This window comes from Molothrus aeneus, chromosome 6 (assembly GCF_037042795.1).
Source record: "Molothrus aeneus isolate 106 chromosome 6, BPBGC_Maene_1.0, whole genome shotgun sequence".
Taxonomy (NCBI): domain Eukaryota; kingdom Metazoa; phylum Chordata; class Aves; order Passeriformes; family Icteridae; genus Molothrus; species Molothrus aeneus.
In genome coordinates this window covers 23,238,517-23,265,263 of record NC_089651.1, presented here as the reverse complement: position 1 = coordinate 23,265,263, position 26,747 = coordinate 23,238,517, and the positions used below count along the sequence as shown (strand labels likewise).

Here is a 26,747-nt window from a genome sequence, read left to right as displayed (position 1 = left end):
CCCCGCGCCCGGTCTCCGCCGCGCTCCCTCGCGGGAGGCAGGAGCGCCGCGGCGGCGCTCAGCGGGCGCTGCTGCTCCGCGCTCACGCCCATCGCCGGGGTAAACGCGGCCGCTCCCCGGGCTCTCGCCGCCGGCCGCCCCGCGGTCCCCCGCGCGGCGGGGACAGCCCCGCACAGCGATGCGGGGACGCTGCCGAGCCCGTCCCGCCCGTCCCGGCCGCTCCCGGGGCGGGGGCGCGCGGGAGGAGGCGGCGGGGCGGGGGCAGCGGCGGCGCTGGAAGGTCCGGGGCGCGCATGCGCGCTCCGTCGCTCCGTGACGGGGGCGCTCCCGCGGCACCGGGGCCCGGCTCGCGCTCCCATAGGCTGCTTCCCCCGGCAGGCGCGCGCCCGCGGCGCGGCTCTTCCTACCGCGCTCGCGGGGGCGCGCGCTGCCCGGGCCGTGCGCCGCTGTCACGGCTCCCGCGCGCCGCTCCCCGCCCTCGGCGCGCGCCCTGCCCGCGCCCCGCGCCCCATCCCCGCCGGCTCCGCTCCGCCGCCGACGGGTTCCTGCTTCCGTCTGCTCCCGCCGCTCCCCGCCCGCCAGCTCCGACGCCCCCCCGCCCGGCACCCGTGGCAGCGGCAGCGCGGGCTCCGCCGGCGGCGCCGGCACTCTGGTAAGGGGATGCGGGGGCTGAGCGGCAGCCGCGGCGGCAGGGAAGCGGGTACCGAGGCGAGACCGGGCTGCTCCGGCGAGCGCTCCCCATCTCTCCCCCGGGCCTGGCGCCGCCGCTTTTGCGACTCGGGCGCTGCTCAGCAACCACTGTCGCCGCCGCCGGGGTGGTGATGGCGGGGAGGGGGCCGGTCCCTGCCGTGTGCCGGGGTCCCCGTAGGCTCCCTCACCTGAGGGTCGCTGCTGGGGCCTGAGGCCGCCGGAGAGCGCGGCGGAGGAAGGGGAGGCCGGGGCTCGGCGAGCGGCCGGGGCATCACCGTGAGCGGCGGGGCCGGGCCGGGCCCGGGAGGGAGATGCGTGCGAGCCCCGGGCGCGGCGCGGACAGCGGGGTTCCCGCAGCGCGGAGCGCGGCTGCCGCCGTCCCGTGCGCCGCGGCCGCAGGGCGCGGGGGGCGGCCTCCAACTTTCCTTGTCCCGGGAACTGCGGCCGCCCGAGGGGACGCCTGCTTTTGGCAGGGAGGAATACACGGTGAACGTGGGCTGTGAGGACGGACCTCACGCTTTGGGGCCGCCTGGTTCCTCGAGGAAGTGCTTGCCTGACACGGGTACAGAGCCTTCGGTTGTTGCCTGGGGCTTTTCCCACGGCGACCTTTCCTGTATTTCGACACAATTGGTTTTGGTCGTGGATCCTGTTACTGGTAAGGCTCTGGCGATTTAGCCTTAGGCGAGTTAGTGCTTGATTATGCTCAGGTCTTTCACACGTGTGTGCAAGTAGTGCGCGCAGTGTGTTCTTGATGCACTGCAAAGACCAGGCTGTGACTCTCTGCTTTCAGAAGCTCCTGGTTGAGGGTACAAGAGGCAGAAACTATAGTGCTGTGGTGCGGAGTGTACCAAGAAGCCTAAGGGCAAAGGCATGAGCTGTAAAATTGCTTGTTGAAGACTGTAACTTCCTCGGGGCAGTACCTGCTGTCCTTGCGCCCTCAACGCACACATGATGCACATGCTGTGTGTACATGGATGTGGCGAACAACCCTGTGCTCAGAACAGTCGTGTACTTTATCTGCGATCTTCTATTAGCACTTGGCACCTCTTGTTCTGTGTATGTGTGTTTGTACACTGAAACATACGCATCAGCTGAAAATTGTATGTTTCAGTATACATGTCTACATACACACACACATACTCTTTCTGTCCCCAAGTACAGGATCTTTATGTCTAGGCCTGAAAGTTACTGGTGTAAATACTTCAGAAAGAGTGAGTGTGAAAAGGTTTCTTGATTTTGTAGTATTAATCTTATTTATTTTTCCAAGTAATTTTCCCCTGCAAGTCATCAAAAACTTCAGAGAAGTCTGAACTGCAAAAGCAAATAAGTGGCCAACTTGCCTGTGCTGCTGGTGCTTGGGGTGCTTTTACAGATGACTGTTACAATTCCTTTCATTATTAAAGAAAACTGGTTATGGGGAGTTGGTGACTCTGCTTTGATGTATTTCCAGTAGCATCTGTTTCTCCGGTTATTGCAGGTATGCTTACTGCCAGATTTTTAGTGATGCTTGTTAGGGTTTTATATGAATATTTACCTTAAGCAGGCACACTAGCATATTGCAAAGTTTGCATATTTTCCCAACTACATGTAATAAGACAACCTTTTTCAAAGTTGGAAGTACAATTAATTACCCATATTTTCTGAGCAAAAAGTTCAACAATGAGAGAAGGGCAGGAATCAACTTGGAGTGTTTAATCAGGCAAATTCACTCTTTCAGTGATGTAGCTGCCAGGACATTTGACAACAAGAAGGTCAGTTGGGAGTTGTAGCTTTCTTTTCCTTTTAGCCCATTGTCTTCATTTGTTTAAAATTTTGGTGGTTTAGTTAGCTGAACAACTGAAAGTACAGTAGTTCTAGGAAATACAAGAAAAAAATATGTTAGCTATACATGCTGGAGTAGAAATAGAGCTACTTCACCTTAAGTGAATTGGTAAAGGCTGCACTAAACCACATAGGGGCATCCCTTTGGTTTGACATCTGTGGTTTATGATCACTTTATTGCAACTTCAAATAGAGACTTGATTGTATAATTGAATGCTTATATATTACAAATATTGCACACCATTCATATTGTAGAAATTGTTTTTTTGATCCATTTCTGTCTTTGTGTGGCTGTATGGAATAGGTGCTTTATCTGTCAGATCTTTTCTAAACCAAATTATTTTCCCAGGCTTGGAATGTATGCAGTTAAAAATAATAAATGATAATTTTATTTATAGTTTATCAAATCAGTCTGTTCATTGTCATTTCAATGGATAAAGAAGAAGAAGGTTTGGATTTGAGTATTTATATCTTGTTGCAGTCAAAATTAAAGTAAAAAGTCATGACTATAATCTTAGACTGGTCTGGAGGGGGAGCTAGTGTCAAAGCAAAACTGAATTAAATCTTGTTGTCTGGTCATAGAATATGCTTCTAATACATTAAGGAAAACAAATATAGATGATGCATGCTATGTATGATTGCATTAATATGCATCTCTTGTATGATGAAAATAATCTGAAAGTGAAGTGATGTGTGATTTTTTTCTGGGAAATAGAGTATGTATTTTGCTGTTGTGCAACAAAAACTGTATCCAAAGAACTTTGAAGTTGCAAGATTAAGCTCTTACACATCATGAAATGGCAGAATCAGAGATTCTTGTAAGAAATGTAATGTGGCCTATAAATGTAGGGTTAAATTTTATGTTTTTCCCTACAATGTTGCTTTCAGTTTATAGCGTAGAATGGCATAGATGGTGTTCAGTGTGCCATACTGAATCCTTTTTCTTGGTATCAAATAATGTGTGGCCTGAATATTTTTTTATGTGCTGTTCATATTGTACTTTCTTAATTTCCTCTTTTGCTGTTTCATTACCTTCAGTCTCTAGTGCCTGCATGTTTCACTAGTAATATTTTCACATAAGTCTCCTGAGATATATTATGTATTCCTTTGTGTTGAATATCCAATTTAGGAACTTTATGATATGATTTTTCAAAATAATCTATCAGTGTTTTAATGATTTATGTATTCTAAGTTGTTTTCCCATAAAGGTCTAATTTACTAACAATAATCTGGCTTTTTTTTACTTGTTTTTAATAAACCCCTCAACAGGGATCCATGAATGCACATCTAGGAAAGACCTCATTGCTTGATTTGTAGTATGGCGTGTGTTGATTTAGACTGCAGGGATAAATACTTAGCTCTGTTGCAGTGTTAACCCCAAGGTACTAAGTCCATTATTTTGATGAAGAGTGGATTGCTCATTAAAAGTTTGTCGGGGGGTTTTGATATATTTTTTTCTTTTAAAGATGATTTGTGTGCAAGAAAGAAGAAAAAAAAATCCAGGACAGTATTAATTCCCTCACTTTTTCTACAATACCTGTCTTATTAACAACACACTTGCCAACATTTGCAGTGCATATGGCAAGGTCCCTATATAATATAATCTTGTTGTTTATTGTTTTTCTAACACGTTGTTCAGTAACACAGCAGGAGGACCTTGAGCACAAGGGCACAGAGAACAAGATCAAATAACCTTTAATTTTTGTGATGTGACTATATATATTTTTTTAACCGATGGGTAGGTTTTTGATAGTCAGCTGTTTAAAACTCCATGAAATTCTTTGCACATAACCAAAATGTTCGACATTCTAGATTTAAAAAAAAAGTCAGCAAACCTGATAGACAGGAGGAAACCCTCTGTCCTGTGGGATTGCACATATGACTAATACGCCTGTAAGTCTCTAAAAATGCTGAAATTTGTCTATTTTGCCGTGCAACTTGTGCCACTTGAGCTAGCTGGGAATGTGATTCTAGTAATTTGTTATTCAGCTGTACTCCAAATGATGTTGTCTATGTATGGTTTTCTGAGATTCTGAAGTGTTTGAAAGTATAGATGAAATTCTGGAATCTTGGGCTCTATTCCAGGCTCTGGGAGTGAATATATTCTGTTGGATGCTGATTTTTCTGCTTATTCCTTCTGTGATATCCCTGTCCCAATCTTCTTTGCCCTATCCTGAAATTTTTATCACAATTCTATTTTCCCCATGTAAACAGTTTGTTTCTTGCTAAAGGGCTTCTTATCTGGCATCCAGTACTATCCAGTGTGCATAGAGGTTCTAACTAATAAGTTATTTATCTGAGTTTCTTTCACTGTTTGAATCCTTTCACAGTCCTGTCTGCTGTCTCAGGTTTCTGTCCACTATCCTCAGTTTCACATCCAGTTTTCTGTCATAAAAAGGATCTCTCCTCTCTGTGTTGTGCATTTCCACTGGCTCCTGTAGTTCTGTATTCTGTAGTTTTCCCCCTTCAAATTTTTGCTTCATTCTTCCTGGCTTCCCTCATCTGAATTTGTTTTTTTCTTTTCATGCCTGTCTTCCCAGCCGTCTCAGACTTGGTCTGTATCTCAAACTCAAGATTGTGTTCATTGTGTCAACTGTATCAGCTTTTTCCCACATTGCAGTTCTTTCTTTAGTCAAATTTTATTGGTTCCTCTCTTTTCCTTTTGTTTACATGGATAGTTTATGTTTTCATACTTGTTGGATCCAGCAGGGGTATCACTGAGAATAAATTTAGATGCCAGTGATCCATCCTGATAGTTGGGAAAGCAAGCAGGCCTATCAAGACTTTGTGGGGAACTCATGTCTGAGCTACAGTACAAAAATGGGATATACCAACAGGGGCAGCTGGGACAGGCTACAAAGGAAAAATTTAGAAAAATTGTCCTGGTATGTAGGGATGACATCAAGAGAGCCAATGCTCACCTAGAGATGATGCTTAGGAGGGAGATCAAGGGCAGCAAGAAGAGTTTTGGGGGAATGGAACAGTCCAACTTAACATTCTAGTACTTGAGTAGTGAAAAGCTGGACAAGTAAAATACAAGCTTCTTTTGGAATGTGATGTGTCACAGTGACAGTGGATCCAGATAAGGCTGGGGTACCCTGATCCTTCTGTTCCTTAGTGAGCATCACCAGCAAGGTCTCCCAGGCCTTGTGCTTATCAGGAGAGCAGCTGCCAGCAGTGGCTGAGGATTCAGCTGGGGATTATTGAGATGACTCAAATCCTACTAGTGCATGGGGCCTAAAGGACTGTGCCAGTGAAGGTTGATAGAGCTGGCCAGTGTCACAGCAAGGTCCTTCCCTAGCATCTCTGAAGCATCTTGGATACCAGGCAACCCTCTCAATGGCTGAACAAATGCATATGTTGCACCCTCCAGAAAAGGCCAAAATACAGCCCAAAGAACTACAAACTGAGTAGCTTCCTTTTTGTCCCTGGGAAAATAGGGACATGGGTTTTCTTGGAACACATTTCTGGTCACAAGAAGGAAGTGAATGGGAGCAATAAACATGGATTTGTCAAAGGTAAATCATGCATGACAAGGCAGATTGCCTTCTATGGTAAGCTGACTGAATATTTGGAAGAGGTAAGAACAGTGGATTTAATTTTCCTGGACTTCAGCAAGATTTTCAACTCAATCTCCACTGATATTCTTGTATCCAGATTTGGACAGAACAGATTGCTGGAGAACTAGGAGATACAAAAAAGACTGGATGGATAGATTCAGAAAGAAGTGCTTAGTGTGTCATATAGGGAGGTTGGTAACAAGAGGGGTACTGCAGGGGTTTGTGCTGAATAGTGACAAAGTGTGCTCTTGTGCTTGCAGATGACACCAAACTGGGGGGAGATAGTTGTGCTTGATGATGGGGCTGCTATTCAGGGGGGACTTTGTCGCTGTGAACACAAGGCCCATCTGGAGCTTTATTCAAGAACAGCTGCAGAGTCCTACACTGGTGAAACAGGAGCACCTTGCAGTGATACAGGCTGGGGACTGACAGGCTGGAAAGCAGCTCTGTTGGAGAAACCTGGGGTCTTGGCAGACAGCACTCTGCCCATGGATCAGCAGCAGCATGCCCCTGCAGAATCATGGAGGGGTTCCCAGCTACCAATGTAAAGCACTGAGGGCTACTATGGAAAAGGGAAAAAAAAATGAACTCTATCTCAGTCACACCCTATACAAAAGGACATAAAAGATCGTCCAATTCCAACCCCCCACCACGGGCAGGGACACCTTCCACTAGACCAGGTTGCTCAGAGCCCCATCCACCCTGGCTTTGTACACTTCCAGGGATGGGGTATCCACAACCTTGCTGGGCAATCTGGTCCAGAGTTCCACCATTTTCACAGTAAAAAATTTCTTCCTAGTGTCTTATCTAAACTTTCCCTCTTTCAGCTGAAGGCGATTCCGCCTTGCCCTATCACTGCATGCCCTTGTCAGAAGTGTCTCTCCAGCTGTCATGTAGACCCCCTTTAGGTACTGGAAAGTGCTCTAAGGTTTCACAGGAGCCTTCTCTCCTTTTCCTCTCCCTTTTCCTCTCATTCTCCACAAGCCTGGCTCTCTCAGCCTAAAAAAATGAAGGGCAGCAACATCCTGGATTCTATGAGAAGGAATATAGCCAGCAGATGGAGGGAAGTGGTTATTGCTCTCTACTTGGTGCTCATGAGACTGCATCTAGAGTGCTGTGCCCTGTTTTGGGACTCTCAATACAGGAAAGACATTGATAAGTAAAAGTGAAATTGGTGGAGGACTACGAAGATGATTAGGGAACTGGAACACTCATCCTGTGAGGAGAGGCTGAGAGAGATGGGTTTTTTCAGCTGGAGAAACAGATGATCTCAGTGGGATCAAAAAACAACATACTGGGTTTTTTTTGAGGACATCACCAAGAAGATGGAGTCAGGCTCTTTTACTGAGATTTGTGGGGTGAGGACATGAGATGGTGTTCATCAATTGAAACACAGAAGGTTCAGGCTTGATATAAAGAAAAACTCTTTCCGTGGGGAATATTGAAGCTGTGTAGGAGGTTGCCCTGAGAAGTGTGTAGCTTCTGTCTTAAAGGTTTTCAGGACCCAAATAGGAAAGCTGAGCAACCCATTCTTATATCTGACTTCGAGTAGGAGATTGGACTGAGGGACATGTGAAGGTCCCTTCTAAGCTATGTTATCCTGTGGATCTTTAGTTCCCAGAAGTGTTACAGGAATGGAATAAGTACAGACAGAATATGTAGGTGGCTCAGCTGCAACATATCAAAACAAAATCAGTAACAGTAACATTACAGTGAGCTTGACAAAAGCATCACTTGTATGTCAGGGAAAGCATTTCACTGACTCTTAGAAAGATGCATGTAGAGCGTAAAGCATATGAGTGATTAAACCTTTTGAAGAAAACCTTTTGTAATGAGGCAAAAGTGTATTTTTATGTAGCTTTCCTTGGAAGGAGGAAAAATATGTTTTGCATACCATGTAAACTTTGAACCAGCTTAGGCATGGACACCTGGAACAGAATGGGTCATCTTGAAAAGCTTTTGGCAACTTAAACTAAAAAATTATTCTTTTATAAGGAAGTATCTGTCAGCCTTAAAAATTGGTGATCTCTCTTGGTTGTTTGTCATGATATGTATGTATATTCATATTATGTAGCTCATAATGCATCATTTCAAGGTGATGATTTTCTGACAGCCTGTTAAATCAGATGCAATCAATTCTGATTTCCACCCCCCTTCCCCCGCCCCCCCAAATATTGTATACTAGATCCCTCAGATGATTATTTCTTCTTCCTGCTCTTTTCTCCCTCCCTTGCCACATTTTCAGGGTGAGGAATAAATAAAGGAAGAGAAGTAGTCCTAAGATGCAAAGAGCCCAGTAACTGTTTTGGAAGACTTTTGGCTAAAAGTCTTCAAATCAGAAGACTTGCCTGTTGCAGAGAATTACTATGAAATAACAGGCTGGGTGTACATGTATAGTTAAAATTTATTTTTCTTTTTTGTTATCTGAGTATGAGATGTTATATGAGGAATGATCTTTTTCTGAGGTTTTTGCCTCTTCATTGGTATTTGCTAACCTGTCCTCTTTACATATCTTCCCTAAAACAAATGGTGATTTCTGTAGCAAAGCGTAGTTTCCATGAATCAATGATTGTATTTAGTTCCTTCAAATATTAGATATTTATAAGCATAATGTGCATAATTTATTTTCAGAATATATCACTTTGTAAAAATACTTCATCTGTTGGTCATTCTAAAGCTTGATGAAGTTTGTGCTTTTACAATTGCTTTGTGGTAGCAATACTCTGAATGTAAATGCTTTTTAGGAGAGTGCTTTCATTATATGTTTGCTTCATAATCTTACAGTATGATGAATAATTTTCTGTAATGTTAGAGAATTTCTTTTGTGAGGCAGTTAATAGCAATAAATATCACCATGACATTATTAATTCTGTATGCCACAGACTCTTTAGAAGCTTGTGGAACATTGCTGTGAATATCTTATGGACATCAATTTTGACTTGCTGTGAATTAAACTCTTTCTTCAAAGCATTGCTCTTACAAAAGGTTTTGTAAAAGAGCAGTAGGAATTCTCTTCCAATAACCTCCCAAAGTTCATCTTTAGTTTGTTATATTACTTTTGTTGTACTTCACCATAGTTTGTTTGCACAGTCACACAGTAACTTTTCAAAGGTTGTAGGGGTACTGATATATTTGTTAAGCTTTTTGGAATTTATTTTTTGAAGGTTTTTTTTAATTGATGTAAAAAATATTAAAGTATTTATCCAATATGCTATTTATTGAAGAGTTTCTAAAACATGTCATAAAAATATTTGTTTAAATTATTAATGTATTCAATTACAAAAATTTCTTCTTAAAACCCTTTGCCTCTAAGGAAAAATCCTGTTGACCAAGTTCAGAATGTGAGCTTTCAGACTGCCTGGAACCTTTAGCTCTGTGCCTCTATTTATGATGATAAAATGTGTAGTACACCTGATATGCTGTACTTAGCTGATATTTTTTTCTCCTTTTGGGTGCTTGCTAAACAACTTTGTTTGTTTGACAATCAGTGCTCACACAGCAATAGCAAAAACTGTTCCCCCTCAAGGATACAGTGATCTAATGTGGCTGTAATGTGTTGATGAATACTCTCTTCCCCCACCCCCTTTTTGATTTTCTCCCAGCCCTAGTTGTATAAAACGATTCATGGCAGGGCACCTATGTCTTTGGTTTCTCTCAGCTGTCTAGGCAAGCATTTGTTTCTTATTTAGGGCAAGATTTGAATATACAGGAGAAAAACTTAAACAGAAATGTTTTCCTTACTTTTGAGAGTTTCACTAGGACACCTTTGTGGTATTGTGCCATGTCTCAGTATTTTTTTGAAGGTTAGATAGCCTCTGCCCTTCCCTTTTCTGTAGTCTGGGGTTTAGAATGACTTGTTCACAGTTTACAGTCTTCTCAATGCATGTCTTCACATTTCTCTTCAATAACTAAATCTGTTTCACAGTTATCTTGGGATTTGTTTTTTAACAGTACAGCATCTGACTTTTTGATGTGTCTATTGCTTGGGGTGTTTTTAAGTTATAGCAGCTAGGACAGCATGAATTACACCTTCTTCCTCACGTGGCCCACTGGAGGCATTCAGTGGCATTGAAAGATGTTCTCCTTGAGTTATTCTTCATTGCTGATGCCTACTCAGCAGTCTGGATTTTGGATTGAACTGCTAGACATTCTCTTTGCAATGGTTTTTAGCTTTTAACATCAATGAGGTGGTGCTGGACTAGGTATCAATACTCTGAAGTTTGCTCTGCCAGGCTGTAAAGATGGATGGCAATTTTGGTGATATGGCAGCTTACATTACACCCTATGACAATTTTTTCAAATTCTGCAGATATATGCTTTGTGTACTTCCTAGGGAGCAGGGGATGTCCCCTAGCAGGTTGTTAATGTTCTTTTTCTGATGTAACTATTTTTTCAGTGGCGCAGGATCCTTGTAATGCATGTGAGAAAGCCCTTTTATCCTTCTTCACTTAATTACAACAGATAGTGCTCTTACAGATGAGGAATTCAATATAAGTAGAGCACAGAAATGTTTGTCTCTCAAGGAGCCAGGCATACATATGAGATACGGAGAGATCAGCATAATTTAAAATGCTTGTTTGATTTTCCCGTACAACATACTGCAGAATCATGCATAGGTAATGTTAATAATTCTGCAGATTCTGTGTCTACAGAAGAGCTGAGAGAACATGGTCTGTGCTCAGTTGCTTGTTCTTAAGACCCTTCTGTATGTGTGCACAAAGTCACTCAAAGTTTATCCTTAGGCTGAACACATCTAGGTGCTTCAAGCTGTTGGAACAAGAATAGGAAATATCCCAAGGACTGAAATCTGGCACAGGGTCATAAAACCATGTGTTGAGATGTAACAGGGTATGCTGGCATCTCTTCACCAGAGATGTTTTGACGCTACACTTTCTGAAGAATGAGTTTGAAATACTGTTTTACAGAGCATTGATTTTTTCTTCCAAATCCACTGTGTCTTGACGTCCTGCAGCAGATAAGATCCTGCTGTCCTGGCTTTGAAGAGACAGTCACAGTTTTGTGACCAACTTATTTTCAGTTCAGACTTCCAAGACTGTGCCTTTTGTGGCACATGTTCTTATGTAGATTGTGAGTACATTTACTATTTCAACTGTATTGGTCTCAGGCTTGCAGTTTAGGTGCTGTGGCTATTTGGGGTGGGCTTGCTCATTCTTCACAAGAATGGAAGGGGAACTGACATGTTTGTATGCTGGCTGAGTGGATTGGTTAACTGCATGCATGTCTCCAGTGTTGGTTTGTTCACAGTCACAGGTTTCACCTGTGGTTAAAATCCCCTTTTATCCAACTTTTAATGTCAAGTGGACATCATTAGAAAAAGATTAAATCTAAGTCCTTTTGAGCTGCAGTTTTTGCTGATGTGACATTGATTCCCCCCCCCTCCCCCCCACCTGATCTTTGAGTGGTCCTTTTATATTTGTTAACTTTGGGGATGTCTTTTGTAGTACCTTGGCCTGTCTGATTCCAGGTTTTCTCTTGCTTACCTAACATCCTGCTTTCTGCAGTGGAGAGCCCTTTTCTTAGAGGAGAGATTTGGAAGAGGAGCATAAAGTGGACTGTGGTACAGATTTTCAGGTGTTTTCAAGTCATGCCATGCTGATTAAGGCATTGGTATGATATCCTGAATGTCATGGAGTCATAGAAGGGTTTGTGTAGGAACAGACCTTAAAGATCATTCAGCTCCACCCCCCCCTGCCATGGGCAGGGATACCTTTCACTAGACTCCCTTCAGGTACTGGAAGGCAGCATTTAGGTTACCCTGAAGCCTTCTCTTTTTCAGGCTGAACAATCACAATTCTGTCAGTCTTTCCTCATAGGAGAGGTGTTTTGCTATAGATTGTTTAGAAAATGAAATGGCTAATCTTGGGCTTTAGATTTTATAGACTTAGAGACTAACTTTTTTATAGACTAACTTTTTATGCTTTCAAAAGTCTGAGCTAGTAAATGGAGGTAATATTTTAGTGTCCCATCAGAAATGTTAACCAGGGTATCAATTACATGGTTATATTTAGAAATAAGTGGAAAAATAGTAAGCATATTTCACAGTGCTATTTTGAAGGTGCATGCAGATTCTGAATGGCTTTCACGCTGAGTCAGGCCTTTTGAATTTCTTCATGTTTATATAGCAAGTACAAATACAGAAACTGTTTTTCACAGTTCCTAAATTTTCATTTAAGTATATTTCTTTGTGACACTGATGTGAAATGCTACAATATGGTCATACTGTGTTAGACAGCAAAGGTGCAACTTCGGTGTTCCTGAAAATCGTTTCTTGCAGAGAAGTTTGTAAATAGTGGGTAAAACTCACTGGCAACTGTAAGTCAAATATATTTAGCCAGGTTTTTGTTTCTTAAAGGGGTTTACTGTAATCTGACTTCTAAGACAGTAAAAACCTGCTTGTGTACCTAATGTTCTCTGTGCCATTTGTTATGCAAGACCTTGAAGTCATAAGCAAATAGGAAATCTTTAGATTGCTAACCTTTGTTAGTGGCTTTTCTCTTGAAGTCTTCTACAGTAGTACTTAACTTCTTACTGTCCCTGGCAGAAGCAACCACAATGAAATTGATTATTTATCTGGTTTAAGCATACCTTATCAAAAAAGGTTATAGTTTTAACTGTTCTTTTTGAAATCATTAGTACTGGGAAATGGAAGCATTTGGAGTGCTCCTTTGGACAGTTATTTTCTTGGTTTTTGCTTGAAAATATTTTATTAATATGGTGTTTATTAACTGCCATCACCTGGTGTTGAATTGTATCTAGAGCTCAGGGCTCTATTATGGCTTTTTTTTATTCTTATGTTAGGTCAAATGTGATTGTAGGTAAAAAAATGCTGTGAACTGTGGATTTCCATCTGAGAATTCTTCAGCTGTGCTTGGACATGCTGTGTGAAGACTTACTGTTATTTTGAAGGTAGATAGTCCCAGATGTGCAGTTAGTATGTACTAACATAAAAAAATTGAGTGTGACAGTATATAAGAATAAACAATGGTAAACCAAAATGGAATATTGTCATTTGAACTGATTTCTAATGACACTTGTACTATTACAGGTGTCTGTCTCCTCTTAATTGCACTAATTACATATGTGTAATTGGTGACAGCACATATAGTATGTGTTAGTAAAGTTATTTAGAAGGCAGAGTCAGTACTTGAGGGTGCATTTTGAGCTTCAACAATTTTGTCTCTCATCTGTCTTTTATCTTGTACTTTCTCAGCTTTAGACTATTTCCTGATGGAAATGTATGAAATGTAGTGACAAGTTTGTCCTTCTTTATCCAGCAGGCTCTCTAATGAGTTCACTGATGGACAGCACTGATGTCAAACTGTGTCTCTGTAAAACTAAATGTACAGTGAAAGCTGCTACAAATTTTGCTTGGATATCAGGCTTAAGATTACATATAGGTTTTTGTAATGTTGTCTCAATGTATTTTACTTCATGTTCCCCAGAGTTCATCCATATACTCCCTTTTCTTTTCCTACTGTCCTGTTACTGGGATCAGGATTTAGCAGAAACCCCATTTTCATAATTCTGTATCTCTTGGTGTTTGAGTATTGCCTTGTTTTCTTGGCTTGGTGTCTGCCAGCATCCCTTGACTGATGGGAAAGGGTGATCTATGGTTAAATGAAGCAGCTGTTCAAAGGGAAACAGAAGTGATGCTCAGGACAATTTATAAAGTTCTTTGCTGTTTGAAAACTGGGTTATATGTATAGTATAGATTAAACTTATCCATATTATATGCATATAGATGGAGGTATATACAAAAATATATAATTATACCAGATTATGCTGGTTAGATAGGGTGGCTTTTACCACAGGCATTGGGTATTGTAAGGAAACCTAACTTACTACCAATGTGTTCTTGCTTTGGGTATGAATGAAGCACTTTTTTGTGGAGCCTTTAACCCACAGTAAATTTGTTCCTGTGTCTGTCTGCTCTCCCTCATACCTTATAAACTGAAAGAGAAAAAAAGATGAAATTCAACTTGGTTGAAAATCAACATGTAACTTTTTTGCTTTTTATCCCTAAGTAGGAAGGACATATGTATAATTTGCTAAATATTTTCTTCATAAATTAAGCATGAGAGGAGTGAGAAAGTTATACAAGATTGGCTAGTTGATAGTAAAAGTGGGAGACAGGGAAATAACAACCACTTCAGGAGGAACATTGAAGTGTACGTTTGAAGGAATAGGCTCTTAATATCACACTGCTTTACTCTGTTTGTGGTGAAGCCTGCTCAAGGAAAAGATGTCAAAAATTTTTCAAATACCAGCAAATTAAAAGACCTGAAATCTCTCTGAAATGAAATGTACTCTAGTATTAGTACGTTTTTTTCCCCTAACATTTAAGTTCTGTAAAACTTGGTGTGTAGTATCAAGGAATATATTCAAAGGCATTTTCTGCTGCACTGAATGATATAAATTACATGGGTTTTCTGTATAATATTAATACTGATGGAATTATATTTAATACAGATTTTCAGCTTTCTTCATTATCAGGCACTTTCTTCATTAACAGACATTGCAGAAAGGTCTTTCAGATTTTATTGTTGAAAATCCCTGACCACTTCTTTGATCCTAATTCCAAGGATCTTAAATTTGATAGTTTTCTTGACTTTGCTTGAAGATTTGTTTGAAGATCTACCTTTGATTAACCTGTCTGACAAACATGAACATTTACCATGTCTGATAAACATGAAGCTGCACTGCTCTCAAGGGAAGCAGTGTTGTTTGTTCCTTTTTTTCTCAGCTTCCTGGTTGCTGAATGCTGCTTGCATCTGTTCTTAGCCTTCCCACGGAGGAGCAGTGGCAGCAGAACAGAATTGATACTATCTTTGAAATCTGCACAGCTGCTGGTATGGGTCTGAGTCACAGCAGTGAGGTTGACCACAATCTTGTTAATGCACTGCTACTTGACCAGTCAGTTAATAAAAGCAGAATCACTCAAGCTGATTGATGATAGACTTTGAAATAAAGTGCTATGATTTTTATTTGGTTCTTGTTTGAAAAGCTTTAAAGGAAAGATGAAATTACGTATGAATTCTTAGTAAAATTTCCATAGCAAAATCAAACCATGTGCTCACTGTGGGTAGGTTTGAAGAACTTACCCTTTTCTTTCTTCATTTTTTTCTACCTTCTGAAAAAGGTGAGGCATCTAAGGCACAATAGAAGATGTGGTTTCTTTCTTTTAATTTACTAAATGAGTTGTTTCAATTCCTATGTAGAGGATTTTTAATAATTCTGTTGGTATTTCTCTTGTGTGATCACATCTCTTTCAATATAAATTATCTCTGACATTAAAAGACTTGAGTAATGGTATTTGTAGGGGTAGCTGGTATTTGCAGTGTAAGGTGTACACTTTTTTAATTTTTAAAAAACTTTACCTGCTTTATGTCAGAACTTTGATAGTGTGAATTAAATTCCACAGTTTAAAATGATCCTGCCAAATTAATAGCAAGATTCTCTAGCTTTTTGATGTAAATAGGAACTAGAAACAAATAAGACCTTTTTTTTAATTGGCTTACAGCCATGTTCCTTTGTGTTGTGTTTTCAATATCACAGTTGTTTTTCAGTGAAATATATGGTACTGTCTTTATTCTGTGAAGCTTGCTGATTTTTTTTTCCTGTGACTGTCAAACATTGTCTTTTAGTAGGATGAACTTTGTCTTTTGAACTAATTACTGCAACTGGTAACAAATAAACATGAGGCTGTACTGAATGAACAAATTTCCTCCCTCAAATTCAAAGCCTTTTTAAAAAAAATATTTGTTTCTTGACCTGATTTTAAATGAATGGGTTTTGCCAAGATTTCAGCTTGTAGACTGTTATTTCTTCTATATGTTGACTGTATTCTCACTTAACAGCATTCTTAATTGGGTTTTCCTGACATCTTTTTTTCCAGTATTTTCATTCATTAGCCAGTGTCTACAGAGTGTTCTTTCTATGTGATTTTCTTTCCTTTAAATTTTCTCGTTCTTTTGGTTGAATTTCTAAAGATAGTTACTACTTCCTCCTCTTTTTTTTAATGTACTTTTCCAGACTTTATCTGCACTTAATTTTAGTTTCCTTAAGCTGGTTTAATTTCAAATCCCTTTTGACTGCATCATCACTAATAAAGTGGACCATTGTCTGTTACTGAGGACAGCTGGCACAGATTGAGATTTGTCCTTTCTGTTAATCTTTCAGCCTTAAAACAGGTAGCTGTGTGCGCAGTGCTTTGGAAGTTTTCCCAGCCATGTGATAACCCTCAGATTGTTCCCAGAGGTTGGGAGAGTGCAGTTGGCCTTTATCAAAAGTATTTCGGGACTTGTTCTGACCTGATGATTTGCATTTCAGTGTCTGGGAAAATTTTAGTCATTAATATATTGATGTAACCTTTCAGGTTAACTTTTGTAAATGCAATTGTTAAGCCAGTTACTAACTAGGGGTTAACTCAGTTTTATCTGTGATCTGCTTCCTAAGAGGTCTACTCTGTGAATCATTAATATTAAATCTGATGCTTTGAATAATTCTGCTAGCTGTCTAGAAAAAAACCCAAATTATATCCAACAACCAAAAAAAAAGGAAATAAACAATCTCAACAGTCTATCCAACTCCCTCATCCACTTAAATTTTCTGGTTTTGTAATTTGTAGGAGGTCTACATTTTCCTGCTCATTGTAACTTTCCCATTCTGATGTTATGTGGAGTGTTTGGCTTCTTTTGCATTCTGTATTTCAGAGCAGACTAATCTGAAGATATTCAAGAGAAGACTTCCTGCCCCACCCTATATATCTATCCTCCCTGAGCCAAGTATGCCTTCTGACAGGATGGAGTATCTCACGAGATGTCTTGTGTCAGTTGAGTTATATTTTTGTTTACTTTCCAAGATTTCCAGCTACCCTTTTTTTAATTCCCATAGTTCTTGTGTTAGCTTGCTAGAAGCAGAAGTTTACAAAGAAGCTCTGGAGTTATTGTTATTCTACTGTTTGCCACCTTCTCCTCCCTGTGACCCTTTAGCTACCCGCGCTTGCCACTCATTCCTTTGGAGCTATGATCTAGGTTGCCATTTGTAAGTCTGGTTATTTTATTAAAGAGGACAGTCTTTGCCTTTAATTTGCTCACTGGTGATTTGAATGACAGCAGAGTTTTAGCCTGCCAGGCTGGGAAGCACAGATGGCACTTCACATGGCTGAGAAAAAGTGGAACTCTGGGGAAAAGAAGCATATGTTTTCCTGGATTTGAGAGAACTAAAAGAGGTCCAGTGCTTGAAATGTTTTTCCAAATTTTCCCCAAATTTGCATCATATGTGCAATAGTGTAATGCATTAGCAATGTTACTCTAGCATACAGGAAATTCTGTAAAGTGAAAAATGTAGGCCTGCAGACGCTGAGCAATAGTGATGTGTCTTCTAGGTGTAATGGGATGTGTCAGCTAGGGCCATGTAAATAAAAGGGAGAAATGAGTCAAGTGGTTGGGCCATTGTGTCTTGAAGGAGAAGAGCAGGAAAGAACTTGAGAACTGTGCAATAATCGGTTTATTACCTTCTGAGTCACCTGCCTCCTGGCAAGTGGATAGGTTAAAAATGTGTTTATATTTGAGATGTTATTTTGTAATTCAATTCTTCATTTGACCCTTTAATATGTCCATGAAAGAAGTCGGGGATTGTGCACTGTTTTGTGTACTGCATCAGTTTTGTAGAGTGGTCTGAGTTTGTGCCTTGAGAAGCCATTATGTGTCAAAATTTCAATATCACGAAGAACCTTTGTACCTTAAAGCAGTTATTTTTTTATTTTCTTCTCTAAAGGATAAGCACTTAATGATACTAAGTTTTGTTCCTAATTGTTATTTATGCTGTTAAAAATGGTGTACTCTTAGAACAAGGTCAAAGTGGCAAAGTACTGTGTTACAAAGAAAAACAAGTGTGGGGAGATCTTTGTCTTTTATACTTATTTTGATGAATATTGAGGAATAATGCTCCCAGATCTGGCTTGACTGAAAGTGGAATTTCATTGACCAACTTCTATGTCCTTCTCAAACCAGTGGTAATCAAAGCTTGTTTGAAGGGGAACCTCCTATACCAAATTGAACTGCAGAAAGAATCCTGTGCACTTCTCTGCAAAACAGATGATTCCTGGGAGCTGCTTCTCTGGCAGTAGAAGTTTGATGATTTGACTTTGTACCTTGCATATGCCTGCTTTTTTCACTCTTAGCAGTAAGGAATCTGAAGGAAAAAAAAGCAACAAAACCAAACCCCAAACTATTATGTAATGTATATAGAAAACCCTATATGATTTTTTTAAATATATACGTTAAAAAGAATAGCTTTCCTTCTGTCTCCATGGGATGTTTTTCTTTCCATATTTGTTTAAGGAAATTTGACTTCTTCATTAGAGACATACATTATCTCTTAAAACTGGAAGAATCGTGTTCTGAGCCTCACTTGGGCTTACAGAAGGAATAATTTTCCATTTCTTTTTCTTTACCAGTTTACTGATTTAGTTTGTTTGTTGGAAGTGGTTTTGTGGTGTTTCAATGTTTTAAGTTGTTTAAAATAGATTCTTTTCATGCAATGTTCTCCCTACCATAGGTTCAGTCACTTCTCTTGAAACTTGAAACTCTAGAGCTGGCAGTGGAAAATGCGGGTGACTTTACTAAAAAGCTGGTCTGTGTGCTTCAGAGATTGCTTGTACTAGAGAAGGTAGGATTATCATGCTTAGGAGTAGCTTTGTGTGTTTGGAGTAATAGAAAATGTTGAATAAATAAAATATAGGTTGCAAATTCACGTACTTGAGCACTGGTGAGAACTCTGGATAGACCCAGACTGGTCACCAGAGGCAGATTGCTGTTGTATGACCCAGCTCCTGATCTACCTCCTTCTCAGATGATGTGGCTTGGTGAGAGTAACATGGTTCCAAACCACACCAGCTGCTTTCTAGCTTTGAAAAACAGATTGTTAGGACCAGCCAATAAAGCATTCGTTGATTTACATTTAGATTGGCATTAGCTCTGATCACAGTCACACTCAGAAAAGAGCAAGTCATTTGGATAAGAACTGGTTGGGCTGAACTTGCCTTCTTAAAGAGAAAGAAAGCATTTGGCAAGTAGCACCTGTGAAGAAATAACAATCGTCTTTATTGCGTGTGAGAGCATATATGGGAGAGAAACATCTGAAAATAAATATATCTGAGGCATAAATTTATGAGCAAATCTTGTTTGAAAATCAGAGGATGAGGTTTAGTCCCAGAAATGGGGAGAAAGAAACTCAGTGGCTCAAGATGATCTTTTATATATTTATCTAAGGATACTGTGTAAGATGATGAGGTTGATCCTGGACTCAGAGAGTAGAGCAGATAAGGAAGTATATGATTGTTATTTGTCATAAAATTTTCAGTTTTCAGTTCAAATTCTGTTCCTCAGATCTTCCACTGGTATCCTGTCCATATCCGAAGGGAATGTTTATTGTTTTTATTTTTTTTCTGTTCTTAGTGCATAGTTTATCTTCTTCTGAAGCAGAGACAATTTGCATTCTCTAAAGGTGGGATTTTGAGTGACGTGTCTGGTTCATCCTGTGGCATTGGGAAAGTAGTCCTGGCCTGGCATATGGGTCCAGTGTCTGTGTTCAGAATTAAATCAGTTTGCCCCAGTCAAATGGAGAAAGGATGGGAAAAGTGTTTCCTTTTTTCTTCCTCCTTGCTGCAACCTTCTGTATTCCTAATTGATATAGGTATTTTCATGTTACGCTTCTGTAGTCACTAAAGCATGGCATCCTTGAACTCTACGACCTTGCTTTTGTTCTTTCAAATCTTGTGTCTTTTTGAAATGCAACTTAAATTATATGAAAAGTGTTGATGAAATGTTTTGGACTTGGTTTTGGTTGCAATGCAGGAGACTGGATTGAACACTGCAGATGTTATTGAATTCTTTATAAGGAAATATATATTTTTTAATAAATACATGAATTAAAAAAAAAAAGAGAAAAATGGTAATGACTAGTCTTTGTACATCCAGCAATTCAAAGTCAGAACTGGGCATAACTAAAACTTTCTATCTGTAAGTTCACTTCATGACCTTTATATCCAAAAATATCTGTGTTAGAGAGCAAATTTATCTGGAAGGAACAACTGTCTAATTAGTGATGTTTGTAAATACTCTTGAGGTGGTTGAAACAGAAATGCAAAGATTTTTTAAAATACTTTTCAGTTTTTACATTATGAACAGAATTCAAATCTCAGGGATTTTTACAGCAATACTGGGCTATAAAATTGTAAACTTTTTGGTAGTTTTGAATGTTTCAGAGTAGACAGGCTGTTTTAAGATAATCACAATTTATGTAAAGTGACTGCATTCTTTTTATGGAACTGTGGGAAAAAACCCAAAGAGCTTTATTTCTGTCCTATTAGTAATGTAGGCCATGGGGATTTGTCCAGCCTGGTAAGACTGGAAGGCCTTTTGGTACTGCTTGCAATTCTGCTGCTTACAAATAAATCGACTTGTAAATTTAATAATGGTTCTTTTTGTTACATGAAATGTAAATGTTTCCACTTCATGTTTACCATGAGCCAATCTGTCTAAATCTATTTTTCCATATGTATGGCTCACATAATGTACTACCTTCTCCTTGTTAATGAGGCTGGAAATATGAACTTGGAAGAAAATACATCATAATGCTTCATACAAAAGTAAGAATAAGCATCATTCTAGACTATGCTCTACTGTGTTCCATGTAGGGCTACCTCTTGCAGCATGTGGACTGAATTTTCTTCTGCTTGGCTTCTTAAGTCACCTTCAGCTGAAAGTTTCACCTCTCAATTTTTGTGAAGCAGGCAGTGTAGCTGATTTGATGGGTGCTACAATACAAGAATGAATTTTTTTTTCTGATTTTGCTTTTTATACATGGAGCAACTGGGTTGTATTTTTTGGTTTCTGAGATACTTTATCACATCAAAAGCCATAACCTTTTCATTGTGTGCCTTAGCCAAGTATACCCGGACTATCAACCTCAAATAGAAGTGAAAATAGGCTATCTTCCTGTTTCCCTCAGGCTTTCCATTTTTGGAAGTTCATGGGCTCTGACTTTGTAGGTGCTGATTTCTTTAAATAATTTATTACATGAATAGGAAAACACAGAATCCAGATTTGTTTTTTATCACTGTTGCTGCTTTTGAGAGCTTTAGAGTTGCCAATTCACCTTTAACAGTACAGCTGCTGAAGCTTCTCTTTGAAATAGAAATCACTTAATTTTCATTCAAAAATAAGAGTAATTTGGCAGAATTGTAATTATCGTAAAAGTCAGTTATCTGAAGCATTTTATTTTTTTTTGCCTTTGTTCCTGTTCCTGGTACTATTGTTGCTTTAATTGGTTTCCTGTTTCTTTTTTTTTCCTTTCATTCCTTGCCTTGAAGTCAGGTTCACAAATAAGCTTTTTCAACAACCAATTTCTTGCTGTTTAAAATAGTTTTTTCTTCACTGAAGGAGTTGTCAAGCGCTGTAACAGGCTGCCCAGGGAAGTTGTTGACCTCCATCCCTGGGTGAGTTTAAAAGATATGTAAATGTGGCTCTTAAGGACATGGTTTAGTGGTAGACTTGGTAGTGGTAGGTTTATGGCTGGACTTGATGATCTTCAAGGTCTTTTCTAAACTAAATGATTCTGTGATAAAAACTGATGAGCTTTTCCTCTTCTACTTTCAGAGACTTGCCTATGCTTCAAAATGAAAGTGAGGAAGAAGAATCCCTGAAAGTATTAATTTGAACAATAATTATTGCTTGTAAGTAAGTACTTCTCATTCTTTGTGATGTTGCCTTCACAATTGAAAACTGCTCTGTTGATAAGTGTTTGTCAGCTGAGAAGAGGAAACTGGAAAAGAGACGTCAGGTCCTTTACTTTTCAGTGATCACTGACAGAATGGGTCAATCAGATACCTGTTTCACCTTTTGTTTCTCCATACACCTATTTCTCTCCCTTCTCCTCTTTGCCTCTCATCTCTAAAAAGAGAAATTCTTTGGTAGGTTCATTATGTATCCTCTGTCTTATGTACTAAATCCTGTATTTCTCTGGCAGTATTTCTGGGCCCTTTCCATCTGTATTGCAGATATTACATGTATTTTTCAGAGGTAAGCTGGTCTTCTGCAGAAGCTGTGCACAGGCCCTACTCCATGAAGTTTTTCAAGAGTTATAAGCAACTAAGCTGTTGTGGGTGGAAAGTATTGTGTGCTCTGGGATATCTCAGATCCAGTGCTTCAGATTCTTATGGTTTTGAAGGTGTGGGCAAGTACCATAATAGTCATGTGTCATGGTTTGACACTGGCACAATGCCAGTGCTTCTATGAAGATACTTTCTCTCTGGTTTCTGCTGTGAGATGTGACCAGGAATAAGCAAAGCAGGCTCTTACTTAGGGAAAAAGAACTAGAACTTTATTAACTACTCTACAACTACAGATAAAAAGGAACACACACACAGGGAAAATGAAAACTTCACAAGTGCATTTCCTCCTCCCCCCCCACCAAATTTCTAACACAATATATTTGGTTCTTCAAATCACTAACTCTCGGTCCAGCACCACTTTTTAGACAATCAATCTTCAGTTCATCAAGAGGAGAGGAGTCTTTCTTGTGCTATGGGCTTCTTCTGGAAACACAGCTGAAGCTTCGTGTGTTTCTGTGTCACTCGTGGCACCGCCCGGAGTACATTTGCCGTCGTGACTTCTTCTTTTTCATGTCCAGTGCTCTCACTACTGAACATGGACCAGAACTGCTTCTAGGGTTGTCTTTTAAGGATGCTCTGTCTCGATCTAAAAAAGGCACAGTTTCTCTTTTGGGACACTTGTCTCTACAATCTCTCTTTTGGGACACCTGTCTCCTCTATATTTTCACCCCCTGGGGCCGAGGGGCATTAACACTGAACTCTCTTGGTTCTGAGGCTTTTGCTTCTCCCTAGAATGCAGTCTCTGTATCACAAGGAACATGGTTCTGTCTATGGCTATACAAAAAGAGTCTAGCAAAAGCCACTCTATCATCTCTTCTTACTAGGATTCTTCTCTATTCTTCTACTATCTCTCACTCGCCCAGACTTCTCTCACACTGGCCCATTTCTTTCTTCATCTTCTACTCTATCTTCTAGAAAAGGTCAATGTTCTGTAAAGTTCTCATTCTCCAAAAAGGGGTTAAAAGCTCCTACAAGCGGCCGGCTGAACCCCCCCCTCTTCTCCGTCTTAGCCGTGCTGCCGGCACAGGCCCACGTTTATCCAGTCTCAAGGTTACAGTCCCAGGCAGCGGCTCTCTCTCTCTCTCTCTCTCTGTGTCTCTCAGGGGGGGCTGCCTGATGGCTCCCGGTGTCTCTCTCTCTCTCTCTCTGTGTCTCTCAGGGGGGGCTGCCTGATGGCTCCCGGTGTCTCTCTCTCTCTCTCTCTCTTCCACCTTTCCACCCCCGGGCTCAGGCCTACCTCTCCCGGCCACATGGCTTTCCCCTCCCCCTGCCCAGCCAGCAGCTGGGACAGGGGACAGACCCGAACTCTTTCCCGCCGGAAACCCAAGAGGCCCCTCCCAGGGGAGAGCTCTGCTTTTAACCCCGTGTTCTCAGAGGCGTGTCCATGTCTCAATGGTCAGGTTAAATGCTAATATTAAAGTCTGAATATCCATTGGCCAAAAACACAGCATCTCCAAAAAACACATTTCCTGTCAAACCACCACATCATGTTTGAGGACACATTATTTTTATTGAAATATAAGTTAGCAGAAAGGTAACTCTCTTCATTTTGAGAAGAATGCTTAAAGAATGAAGTGACCTTCACTGAAACATGAATCCAGGTGTGAACTTGGAAACCAAGAATATTATGACATTATTCTTTCTTTGATGTAACTGTAGAAAAGACTGTTATGATCAGTATTCTTAACTATGATAAGAAAGTTGTGAAAATTTCTTAAACTTCCACAATTGAACAAATAAGACTAAGAGTTCAAGCAAATTTGTAGCAGATTTGATGCTTTTACAGTTCACTCAACTTCACTAGTGCTTGTCAAGCTGGCAACATCTAAAGTGCTCTCAATTATTTTGAATTATTTTATGCACTTTTAGCATTAGAAGTATTGTGGTATTGTAGGAGTTTAATGGATAGTTTATTAAAAAAAAAAAAAAAAGAAAAAAAGTGGGATTTCAAATAATGTTCTAGGGACCTTCTGACCAGGCCAGAAGAAAGAATATGGTGATAGCTTTCCAAGTGTCCAGGTGGTGTGTCCAGGGTTAGCTGTTGTGACTGTTTCCTGTTGGTGAGAGGACTTGTTTCCATTTCCTGAACCCAGCTTTCTTCTCTATCTGACTCCTACTGAAACGAGTTACCTGATTTATCTCACAAATCCAGAGAAAAGGTTTTGTTTCTTGTCTTTTGGGATAGATCAGCTCAGATGATTGTTCAAAGAAGTTCCAAAGTGCAGAAGAAGCAGAGAGACTCTGCAGGCAGGAGTAAGTGTGGCCATGTAGCAGTGTAACCTCGCCCTTCAGGCAGCTGCCAGTCCATGGATTTGCCCAGCAGTTTGTGGTAATGCTCTCTTGGAGTTGTTAGGCTGGGAATACATGGTTTGACTTTGGAGAAAACAGGCTTCTGTGGATGTTTCAGACTAGAAGTGGCTGATCTTGCCAGATCCCTCCCAGCCATTGCAGAGTGGTTTATTGATATGGAGTAGAAACAATGATTCAGATGGAAAAAAATCTTAGCAGGGAGCTAGGAAATCTGTACAGTCTTTCCTCCACCTCACCCTCCAACTCTCTAGCCCCATGTGTAGTATCTGTGTGCTCCAGGCTCTGAAAATAAATGAAAGGTAGGAGAACTTTCATGACTTCTGAAAACCTCACTTGTAGTCAGAATTGGCTGGTCCCTTGTACATGATGTTATGTAATAGAACAATTTGTATCTTGATTTGAAGTTTTGTAAATTAAAATCTATTTCCTTGTGAGAGCCTGCTTGCAGGCATGCATGCATATGTAATTACTTTTGTACTTCCTGTTGTTCTGTGTTCACACTAACTTGCTTTGTCCGGAAGCTGTGGTGATGGTTTGACTGTCTTTAGCAGAGATGCGTTCCTTTCTTTAGCAAGAAAGAGGCACAGTGCTTGAGAACTGCGTGAAACCTCTTCTTGCCTTTTCTGTTAGTTTGTGTGGGAGGGTAATTAAAAGGATTTGAGCAGTTCTATAAACTGCAGTGCCTGGAGCTATAGTTAAGCCAGTGGTTTGGTATATGCATTGCTCAACTGCTGAGGAAGCTTGAGCAGTGGAGGAAAGCTGATTTGGGCTCAGTGTCTAGGTGAGATCTAGGGAGTGATGGTGGTTGAGACAAGTAATTGAGCACTACAGTGAGGTGATATCTTCCCCTACTTGGATTGCATAGTTGGTTATCCAATCCATGGATCGTGTTGGATTCCTGCTTCCAGTCAGATTTTTTAATAAGCTGCATTTGGAATTATGTTCTGCTATCACAGTATGGCTTGAGGAAACTGTATTATCATCCATATACTTATTTGATATTTTTTCCTGATGCTTTTCAGATATAAAAATGTTTCCATGGTAGCCTTTCCTTTTTTTTCCCCAAATCATATTTCACACTTAGTCTAATCCATTCCATCTATGAACTGCTGTTTTGTAGTTGGTTGAGAAATAAAGATAAAATCAACATTTTTTATTGCATTCTAAAACACTTTCTTATCTGTTCTCGGATATTCTGTAAGTTAGATTAATCTGCGATAGGCCTTTCAAGACAAACTAATCTCTGGAAAAGGCCTGTATACCTTGAGCTTTATTTATTGTAAGGGCACCTAAAATCTCAGATACATATTCTCTGTTTCTACATATCTAAATAGATCAGTGTATCATTCCTGATGGAAAATACCTTTTCAGGAGGGTATGTTGCTGATTTAACCCTGCCATTTTATTAGAACTGTCCCTCTGTGGTTCTGAAGTATCTTTGATCTTACTTGCTACTTTCCCTCTTGCCTGAGGATCAGCAAAGTCTGTTTCTTGTTCTAACATTTGCCTTCAGTGTGCTCTTCTATTCTGGTAGTCTTTTAGCTTGGATTCTTCTTTGAAAAATTGCTTCCTGCTCCTCTGTCTCTCTGAACTATATTCTTTATTAAAAGTGTGTTCTAGATAAGTAATTTCTGATGCAGAGGCACAAACAACAGTCTTTTACGTTTTTCTTTTCAAGAAAAGAGGATGCTAATGGATCCATTGACACACATGTTTGCTACAGTGAAAAATATGATACCAGGCTGAGACACTGCAGAGAGGTTGGAAGATTGGAGGAGAATTTAACATGAAGCAAGAACTTAGAATGAGCAGAGAAAAATGGGATTCAAGCCATTAAGGGCAAATTTAAAATCCTGATTTTAGATTAAAGAAAAAGAAAACAGGGGTGTGGAGGCCCTGGAGGGGCTTCTTCTAAGTTACACCCCATTAGCTCCTTCCCCTGTTCCTATGCCTGAACATAGGTGCTCCTGAGGCTCTCCCTCCTTTTCCCTGATTGGGCCTTACCTTGATGCTGCCTGGAGACCAAGGTCAGCTGGGAGGCCCCAGGGGGAGAGAGCGGGACCTTGGGGGGGAGTGGGTGTCAGAGTGCGGCTGAATTGAACATCTGTGGATATTATGTAAAAGCCTTTTTTGGCTTCTTTACCCTGGACTTTACTAGCAGCAATTCA

General features: G+C 40.4%; 1 protein-coding gene across 3 annotated transcripts in view; it reads left to right on the top strand.

Annotated features, from left to right (window-relative positions):
* Positions 1 to 599: 599 nt before the first annotated feature.
* Positions 600 to 26,747, top strand: part of FUT8 (fucosyltransferase 8) — a 99,582-nt gene continuing 73,434 nt past the window's right edge. Inside the window, exons 1-2 of one of the 3 annotated variants that reach the window (XM_066551909.1) lie at positions 600 to 652; positions 21,755 to 21,831. The gene's annotated coding sequence lies outside the window, so the exon portion shown is untranslated. The remainder of the gene's footprint in view (positions 653 to 21,754; positions 21,832 to 26,747) is intronic. The other 2 variants (XM_066551907.1, XM_066551908.1) reach the window with 2 other exon arrangements.